At 37.0% G+C, this 10,020-nt stretch overlaps 1 protein-coding gene across 1 annotated transcript in view; it reads right to left on the reverse strand.

Moving 5' to 3' along the window:
• Nlgn1 (neuroligin 1) overlaps nucleotides 1–4,168 on the reverse strand; it is a 670,827-nt gene extending 666,659 nt beyond the window's left edge. The window contains exon 1 of the mRNA XM_028763729.1: nucleotides 4,006–4,168. The gene's annotated coding sequence lies outside the window, so the exon portion shown is untranslated. The remainder of the gene's footprint in view (nucleotides 1–4,005) is intronic.
• Between the last annotated feature and the right edge of the window lie 5,852 nt (nucleotides 4,169–10,020).

A 10,020-nucleotide genomic window follows, 5' to 3' on the forward strand; every position in this document is an offset into this window, starting at 1 on the left:
TCAAAAATTTGGTTGCTACATAGTTAAAATAATAGCTAGTGTTGCCATACAAACCAAAAATGTAAAATCATTTTTAAATAAATAGTATATATTTCATAAGTTCAATAAAAGCTTCAGGACTCAAAGCTGCTTCCTACCATTACAATTGCATTTGGGCTGTCCAGTCTCAGCCTGAAACTTTATTTGCTGTGGTTTATCACTGTGGCTATTTACCTCTCTAGCACTAATTTTACTTGTATTTGTTCCAAAATAAATTTCACATTTTTCTTAACTTGTTTTTCCTAATTAAACTTTCTTTATAAGTTCCTAGAATATGTGTTATTAAAACTCATTATACACATTCACACTTGACTACCATGCTTGGTTCTACATCCATACATTGAAGTGCTTCTAGGTGATACATAGGGGAAAAATTAAATAATAAATACAGAGACTTGAACGTTTTATGAGTGTCAGGATGAGAGAGTGCCTGCAAGGCCCATAAGGTTTCACACAAAAGAGGCATTACAGCTGAATCTCACATGCTGACACATCCCTCATCTATAAACTCTGCAGTAATGGCAGCAGTAAAGCATCCTTCCATTGAGTAGAATTTCTCTCTTACATGCAATGGGAATAGGCACAGAAGAGATTATATTGACTGCTATAAAAAGAATTCAAATAAAACTCCCCAAAGTTTAATGTCTAATAATTTCAAATGCCTGGAGTGATTTATTGGTTTTCTCTGACTTCAGTTAAGCTTACACTTGGCAGTTTTTCCCCCAACAGATATACCACCAAAAGGGAACATAAGTTTAGGTTTTCTTTACCTTTCTCTCTTTTGTATTTTTTGGGAGGAAGGAAGTACAACATACTTTCATCTCCACTAGATTAAGTACACTTAAAATAATGTCTTGCTGTTCAAGAACCCATCTTGGAAATAGCTGGGAATCTCAGGGCCATAGGACTGGCTACCCCCAAGATATTATGTTATCTTTTATATTGATATATAATAAAAAGTATGTTCTAGTTTTGTTGACGGTATTCATTAATTCAATCTTTTATTTTCAGGACCACACAAATTTTGAAGTTTAAACATTGAAATTCCAATTCATGTAAAGGTGAGCTTTTTATTGTAGGTACCAATAAAGAAAAAGAGAGAGGTTTTGTACTACAGATAATGTATGTTGAATTTCAATCATGCAAAAAAGTAAACTCTCCAACTCAGTGCACTTCGACTGAATAGCAGGTAGAATTTCATCCTTTTTAAAAAATGGGGAGTCACAGTGAATGTGGTTAATCATATCAGAACCATGAGAGCCACTATGTTAGTAATGTCTGGACTTTAGGCCAGTTAGACCATATGGAAGATAGCAATACCCAGGGGAATACAATATCAATACTGCACACCAATAGCTCTGGGGAATCCAATACTTATGTCTTTCACTTACATTAAAAATGGTATTTGCAATTTTTCAGCATTAGTTTTGAATTTTTAACCTTCTGGTCCAAATTTACACATGTTGTGAAACTCTAATATAAACTAAAAGGAAACAATCAAGGACATTGTGTTTCTTTGAGAAATCATTACAACACATGTGCTGAAGAAAATAGAACAAAATGTAGTTAATTTACCAAGTGTACCCTGTAGTGACTCGCCAATCCTATAAGTGGTCCTTTCTGTTTGTCAACCTGTGCTGGGCTTATATCCATTAGCTGGGTGTAGCTATAAATTTGGAAGTGTTCTCTATAGGCTACAGCCTTTGCTACTGGCTGTCAACATGGACTTACTATCTTCAAGGTGTATCAGAAAGTTGTACAGAGATTTACTGTAGAAACATCATCAAGGTTCCAAGAGGACTATACAAAAAGATCAAAGCTGCCCTTTTTCGTTCTCACGATTCAAAAAGCATAATGAAGCCTTAGAAAATATCAGCTACTCTTGACAGAAAAATATTTCCCAGCTACTGTAGAGTTGTGTCAAGTCACTCATCCTTGTCATTAGTCTGAGACTCTCAATCACCACTACTTTATTGATTTTAGAATATGCAAATTAATTTTTAAAGGACTTCTATCTAATATTTTGGATTTCTAGTTGCCTTTATTTCAATAACTGTATTCTCAATTAGCCTAGAGAGAGAAATATAACCCACCCACCATTCAACATATTTTATTGATATTGTATTATAAGTTAATACTATTTGTATTATTATTTGGATAGTTAGTATTCCTGGACTCTGTGGCTAGGAGCAGTGACTGGGATGTACCACACACAGAGCATCCATTCTTTGCCTTCCAGACCACACTAACCATGTGACAGAGGAACATGGAAAAGTGGCAGAGCCAGCTTCATAAACATCTGCAGAAAACGAAGGAACTTGTAGAAACTCTTGCTTGAAATCCATCATTTTAGAAAAGGTTAACTCAAACCACAGAAACAAGAAGGAGCCAAGTCTCCACTTTAAAATTCCTGGGACACAAAACTTTTCAACTTGGCAACTGCATCTTTAAAATATAAATCTCATATGCTAGCTTCAGAATTCAGTTTAAAAACACATGGGCGAATCCAGGGGTGAAAGTTTGGTAAGACTCCCTCTTGTCATAGCCAGAATGATATTTGAAGTTTGTCTAAATAAGTATGGGAGCGGACAAGCTCAGATGACATTGAAGAGTTGTCTTTCTGGTGACTCCAGACTTCACACATTTCACAATGTATCAACACATATCCTGGGGAAATGTCTAATGCTTGCTTTGGGAGACTAAAGTAATACCAGATGCAACGATTTATATGATGACAATTACCTTTCTTCATTTTTATTTCAGTGCATTTGACCCGTTGCTAGTTTAAAAGCAAACGCTCAGCCTTAAACAGAAAAAAGCCAACTTAAGAGACTGAAACGTGAAGGGATTTGAGGGAGTTTCCTCAATCTAAGCCATCTCTAGACACGTCTATACAATTTATAAATACTTGTATATTATATATTACTATGGAAGTATAATTGTGCTGGAGCTATGTGGATTGCAAACTTCAGGAAGAATAATGTCTTTTTCGGATTCCAAAGCAACTTTTACTTCCCTAAGTCAGTTAATATTCACGCATTTGAGAGATTAATTTTAATTACCGCTGGCACAATCGATTTCCTTCTGCGAGCACAGATGAGTTTTTTTCCCCCTTAGAGCTACAAAATTTCTTTAACTGAAAAAAAATGTATATTTTAACCTAAATTCAGTTGCAAGAAAATCGCTAGAAACTCAAGCACTCGCAGCTCACTGGAGAGAAAAGCTAGGAGTCAGGAGAGGAGGGAAGCAGGATAAAATCCCAAAGGTGGCTGGATGCCTGGCGCAATCAGCCTGGGCCCTAGGCTGAAATATTGCTAAGAGGCTCATCTAACTCAAGAAAGTTAAGTTGGACTGTATGATGCAAAGTCCTAAAAGGCAGTCACAAGATAACCTGTGTGGCAGAATCCCACTTCTTCCTCCTGGATCAGATGCAGCGACTGTAACCCTTTAGTGCCCGATTGAAAGAAGGAGGTGGTGGGGAAGGGCAGAAAGAAACAAGAGGGTGGGAACATTGGAGCTTATGAATAAGGCCATCCTCTTACTGACTGCATCCCCAGCGAAATTCCCCAAGAAGCTTAGACAGTCTGGGAAACTGGGCCGAGGCAGCACAAAGACGACCGGAGCTCTCCCCCAACCCCCAAGCAGGATTTTCTAAAGCACTGGCTGTCTCCTCTCCTTAAAGTATCTCTAGGAGAAAAAATCGCCGGGTCCAAGAGGGATCTCCCTGCTGAGAGATTTTTTTTTTCAAGGCAAAGTTGAGAGACAGGCTGCTTGGCTTTCCCACTGATGCCACAAAACCTAGGTTTTGAAGCCCGGTACAGGCGGAGAGGTCGCAATGCCTTGGAGATGCGCGAGGTGGGCTTCCAGTCTGCTCGCCCCATTTCTCCGGCGCCGTGTCCGCAACCCCTTCAGCACAGTGATACCCAAACCCGCAGCCCTCTCCCGAGCAAAGAGGTACAAACTTACCCTCAGGAAGATACATCCACAGTAGGAGCCCCCTCATCTTCTCCCAGTCCTTTTTCAATTATTCAAGGAGACAGTTTTAACAACACTTCCCAGTCAAATTCAAGCCGAAATGGTCAAAGTATTTACCAGTTTGCAGATGCTTTCTTTTCAACCTCTGGAACTGGGTAATTCTTGTTTCAGAATTCAAGATGCTTCCCTTATTTATTTATTTATTTATTTTTCTTTAAGCAGCCGCAACCCCAGATCCACCTCCCCCTCCCTCGTTATTCACCCACGGACACTTCCTCAACGTGTGGATTGATGCTTTTTTTCTCTCCAGATGCTGCCACGATCCAGAATCCTGGAGAACCAAAGCCGCATCCGTGTAATTCCGACCATCAGGCAAGAAATACAAACGATCAAACAACGTTACTTCTTTGAGCTGCGATCAGATAATCCTACTAATCCAATAGATTTATCTCGATTGGAAATTGACCTCAAAAATGAATTCCCAGTGCTGGTGTCCAGTAGAACGATTCCATAGCCCTATCCGGGTTACCGAGGGGCCGTGGTTTCTTTCTTTCCTTTCCTTTTCTTTCTTCCGTCCTTCCTTTCTTTTCTTTTAAAAAATCTTTTTGGATTCTGGGTGCACTGCTTGCAAAAAAAAAAAAACGAAAAGAAAAAAAAAATGCCGAGGACCCTGGTTTTCCCCTAATACAGGTTTCTACTCCAAATCGGTGCAGAATGAAAAATGATACAAAGGTACCCCTAGTGGCTCGAGGCGATATTGCAGGGAATTCACTTTTTTCCTCCATCCCTTCTTCACCTTTTTCACCCCCTCCCTGGTCCCCTGGCATCTGGGGATAACTTGCTGTTATAGTAACCAGAGGGGCTGAACCCTGATTAATACTAATAAAATGAATCTGTTTAAGCAGGTAGGGTGGCTTTTGCCCTCTACTGGAAAACTGAAGGTCTGTGTTTCTGATTCTTTGGCATTTAAAGTTTTCCGCCAATAGCATTTAATAGTAATGTGTCAACTTAGGGAAGCACTGTGATGTGATTTCAAAGAAATTTTTTTTCTAAACACCTCTGGTTAGTAGTTAGCGCACACACACACACACACACACTTATCCCCAAAAGTACTGTTCTTCCTGAAATATATTGTTTTCAGAAATCCATTTAATCTTTTGTTTCCTTTGAATAAGTATAATAAAGGATATGAATTATTTAGATAATATTTTATCATTTGAGATTTTTAAACATTTTCAACTAAATCTATTTTTTGTCTGTGTGTATACGCATGCATAAACTTGCACCTTGCAAGTACATATGCCAGAACCTATGTATGGAAGACTGAGTACAACTTTCAGGAGTCAGTTCAGTGCCCTCTAGTTCATGGACCCTAGGGCATAAATCACATATTTGGGTTTGATATGAAGCATTTTTCCCACTAATCCATCCTGCCAGCTTTCATTTCAGAATGAGATTTGTTTGAAATATATGTGTTTTTATCATTTTTCTCATGTATACATATGTGTGCATATGCTTATGTGTATGCTGTCTGTGTGTGCAGATGCCTGTGGAGCACAGGAGAAGTTGTTGGATACCCTAGAGCAGGAGAGATAGGCTTTTGTGAGCCATCCAGCAAGCGTGTTAAAATTTGGGTTATCTATAAAAGCAGTAAGTACCGTCACTGTGAAGCCATTTCTCTAACCTATTATTTTGGATTTTTTATGTCTGTTCAGAAAAGCAGGCATAATGTCTTTGAATGCAGGGAAAGGGCAACGCCTAAGCATCAAGACCTAGGTCTCCATGATGCTTCCTTGAAACCTTGAGAGTTCAGCAGCCTCTGCATCAGCACCAGGAGCTCTGAGAGGTTCCAAAGAAAGGGATCAATGCTATGAATTTCAGGCTTCTTTTGCAAAGCAATATTCTGCATAGTCTTGCAAATAGTGTCTATCAATAAGCCAGCAATCTTTTAAAAAATGAAGATTCTAGGTCTTTAGCACTGAGATTCTCCAATTTTAACAAGCCCTCTGAGAACACTTTGATTATCAAGGGCCTGGTAAAATGCAGAAGCTGGATTCTCTTTCATGCTGATGGGTTCCATAGCTGCAAAAACTGGAAAATTTTTCTTAACTGACTAAATAATTAAGCCTTTAAGTGTGTGAACTGTTAAAGAGTCAGGAGACATTTCTTCTACCACTAGCTTTGCTGTTAATTGGCTATGTGACTTTGAGCAGTAACTTTTGCCGATGGTTAATTTATCTATTAAAATTCAAAATAAATCAACAAATGCATATGCTTCTAGATGGAAGATTCAATATCATAAATTAATCTATAATACAAATAAAATTATTATTAAAATATCACTACAGTTTATTCACAGAACTTGAAAAGTTAGTTCAGAAATATGTAAGCAAAAGCAAAGAGTAAAAAATAAACTGCTTCAAAGAGTAAAAATTAAAACCGAAGGAGCAAAATTCATAGAGTTGCAATGTGAACTATTAAGTCTGAATCCAGAATGGCTGCAGTCAAAGCTTTGTCATAGAAACTAGCGCAAAGGAATAGATAAGAAATCCCAGAAATTTTTGCCTACATTTATGGAAACTGGATAAATAAAAGGTACCATTAGAAAACAATAAAAGCATATGAATTATTCAGACATGGCATCATGCTTATGAAAAAAATAGATTTCTAGCCTTTCATCATACCTGAGTTTCTATTTAAGATAGCATAAAGGACAAAAAAATAAATGAACCAGAAAGTACTTACATATTTCTCATCAGCATGTTTTAAACAATGCAAGTCAAAAATATGCCATGCACTTGACCATGGAGAAGTCAAATGACCCACTAAGTGTCTGAGAGGGCACCCAGTGACCTCTGGTCTTCAGAGAAATTCACAGCACGATGGTAAGATCACACTTCACAGCTACAAAATTGGCTGGAATCACAAACTTAGTAGCCCTGCATAATGAAGATGTGAAGAAGCTAAAGAGAATAGAATTGGTGAAGGTTCAGAGGGCTCAAAAAACACCCAAAACAAAAATTACCAGGTAAGCTCACAGCCTACAAAATTATCTTCCTGTTCCTAGACATTATCATTGCAGAATTGCTTTAAAAATCTAAAAGTTTATAGCCTAACTACTTCCAAGTCAATAGAATATTAACATACTATAATAATAGAAGAGAGATAAATGAGAGTCTCTTAGCTACTTGAGTTGTCATGGATAAATCTCAAAAATATTACATAGACAACAATATTGACTATTGACTGAGATGTCTAATGGATATTAATTACTAAATCTATACATTTAATATAATGATACTAGACAGATGACTTATTGGTTAATATCATTTGCTGCTACTTCAAAGAAATGGGTTTTGATTCTCAAAACTCACATGGCAGCTCACACTCATCAGGAATTTCAGAGGTCTGGTGCCTTTTTCTGCACACCATTGGCACTAGTCACACACATAATGCATATACATACATTCAGATAAACATTCACATCCATACACATAAGAAATAAATATAAGTGAATCTTAAAAGCATGTGGAAATTGTGGGTCTATTAATTTGTGGAACATGGGTATATAGCCCCAGTTTATTATTTTAGTAAGAGAATAAGCAAAAATTCAGTGCCAAGATTTCCTCTGGGAAGGACTGAGTTAATGAATTTCCACCAGCATCTTGAACATCATCACCTGAATCCACAGAACTTTATTTCCCATGCTGTAACTTGAGCTACTCTTACATATAAATTAATTCTATACCTGAAATATTTCATTAATATAAAATACTTAGACTAGATGATTTCTGTGAATCCTTATAGCATTATATATTTTTTAATTATAAGTTAAAACTTTCAGAGGGAAATAGCTTAATGACTTTGAGTGCAAGTTAAGAAAACCATTTTCATTTAGTGAAAAGAAAAACATGGACATAAAACATAAGTCAATGTAGATATTTTAAAAATGTAAAAACTCAGAATTCTTTTTACTGAAAAGAGATTTTTCATACAATTCTTCTAAATACAACCCAACCACAGTTTTCCCTCCCTCCACTACTTCTTGAGATAGATTGATTCCCAGGTTTCTGAGGGACCCCAATATTGGTTTTTATAGTGGCTGTACTAGTTTTCACTCACACCAGCAATGAGAGAGTTCTCCTTGCTCCACTTCCATGCCAGCATGTGGTTTTATTTATATTATTGACCTTAGCCATTATGACAGGTTAAAGATGAAATCTCAAAGTAGTTTTGATTTGCATTTCCCTGATGGCTAAGGATGTTGAACATATCTTTAAGTGTTTCTCAGCCATTTGATAGTCCTCTGTTGAGAATTATATGTTTAGATCTGTATCTCATTATTAAATTTGGATTATTTCATTTTTCATTGTTTAGTTTTCTGAGATATTTATATATTTTGGCTATTAGACCTCTATCAGATGTGGAGTTGGTAAAAATTATTTCCCATTCTGTCGGCAGCCGTTCTGTCCTATTGACAGTGTTCTTTGCCTTACAGAAGATTTGTTTAAAATGCTTTATTTTTTTCCAGTGCACATTTGTCGTTTATCAAAATTCAGGCATCCATAGAAGTGTGAATTTATGCCTGGGCCTTTAGATCAATGCCACCGTCCAATGTGTCTGTTTTTACGCTGCTACCATACAGTTTTTATTACTATAGCTCTGTAGTATAACTGGAAATCAGGGATAGTGTTAACTCCAACAGAGAATTCAGAATTTTCTAAATGTTCTCTATGGAGAAATTTTTAAATCCCACTATTTTACATTTCTAGGAAGTAGAAATGGATTCAGAGTTATTTGTTTCTACAATGATTAATAGAATTTTCAGATAACAGGCAAAATTCACCATCAAAATCAGAAGAAAATGTGGTAGAAATGGAGAAGCAGGTAACACATAACTAGAACATTCTTTCATTTTCCTTTGATCTCATAAACACTATTCATTCGGGCCTCTGGAATGGTAGGAGGGATGATCAATGGATCATGCTGTGTTTCACCACTTACGGAGAAACTACCAAAGCCAGAGAAACTACAAGCAAAATTACAACACAAAATTTTCTACCAGAACATTTCAAATATGTATGTGAATTCAAACTGAATATTTGTCCATACGACAGATAAGAAATGAAAATTTCATTTCAAAGTCACTTGGCATTATATGCACCCACCCAAAGAGAAGACACTAAATATTCGGCATCATTTATGAAGCTAGTTTCTCAGGTGTGACAAGCAGTGTGAGATGCATACCCTCTTCTCTAGCTGCGCTGAAGAAAGATGCTTTAGTTAATTGGGAAGCAATCAACTTCCACCATTCAGACTTTCTTGGAAATAACTGAAGCATTTTTGGGACGATTAAACAGAGAACGAGGTGACAATTTAATATCAACAGAACAGTCAGGGAGGAGAGAGGACATGCAATGCTTATAAAATCTAAAGAGGGTGACATATTTTTTGAGCAACAGTTTATCAAAACCTCCTTGCATTTTGGAAGTAACCTTAATAACACCCCAAGAGCAGTCACTGAAAAGGCTGATACTATAAATCTTAAGTAGGACTTGATCATTGAATTCTTGGATGTAAAGAGATAGTTGAACTATTTTTAGCAACATTATACCATCCATGCCAAACAAGTGTTAGATGTTGGTACTGAACTGAAAGCTTCCTCTGTGACAGAAAAAGAGAGACAGGAAAAGTGGGAGGAGGTCGCAGAGCACAGAAAAGAAGGCTACCAAAGGAAAAGTGCACAAAACTGCAGGTCTCTAAAAGCAGACAGAAATGCACTTCATTTAGTATCTACTATGAAACAAATGTTTAGTGAACGAATGAGTTCATAGATCAAACAAGGATGCCAATTGCTATATAAAAATAATTAGTATCGACATTGGACAGATTGATAATCTCTTCAGAAAGTGAAGGTAATAGAGGAGAAAAGCAAAGGATTAGGATGATTTCTCGTGGGGAGGACAGGCCAAAATGAGCCCACCTGAGTGCTGGGGCAACTCAGAT

This window comes from Grammomys surdaster, unplaced genomic scaffold, assembly GCF_004785775.1.
Source record: "Grammomys surdaster isolate TR1022 unplaced genomic scaffold, NIH_TR_1.0 62, whole genome shotgun sequence".
Classification (NCBI taxonomy): Eukaryota; Metazoa; Chordata; class Mammalia; order Rodentia; family Muridae; genus Grammomys; species Grammomys surdaster.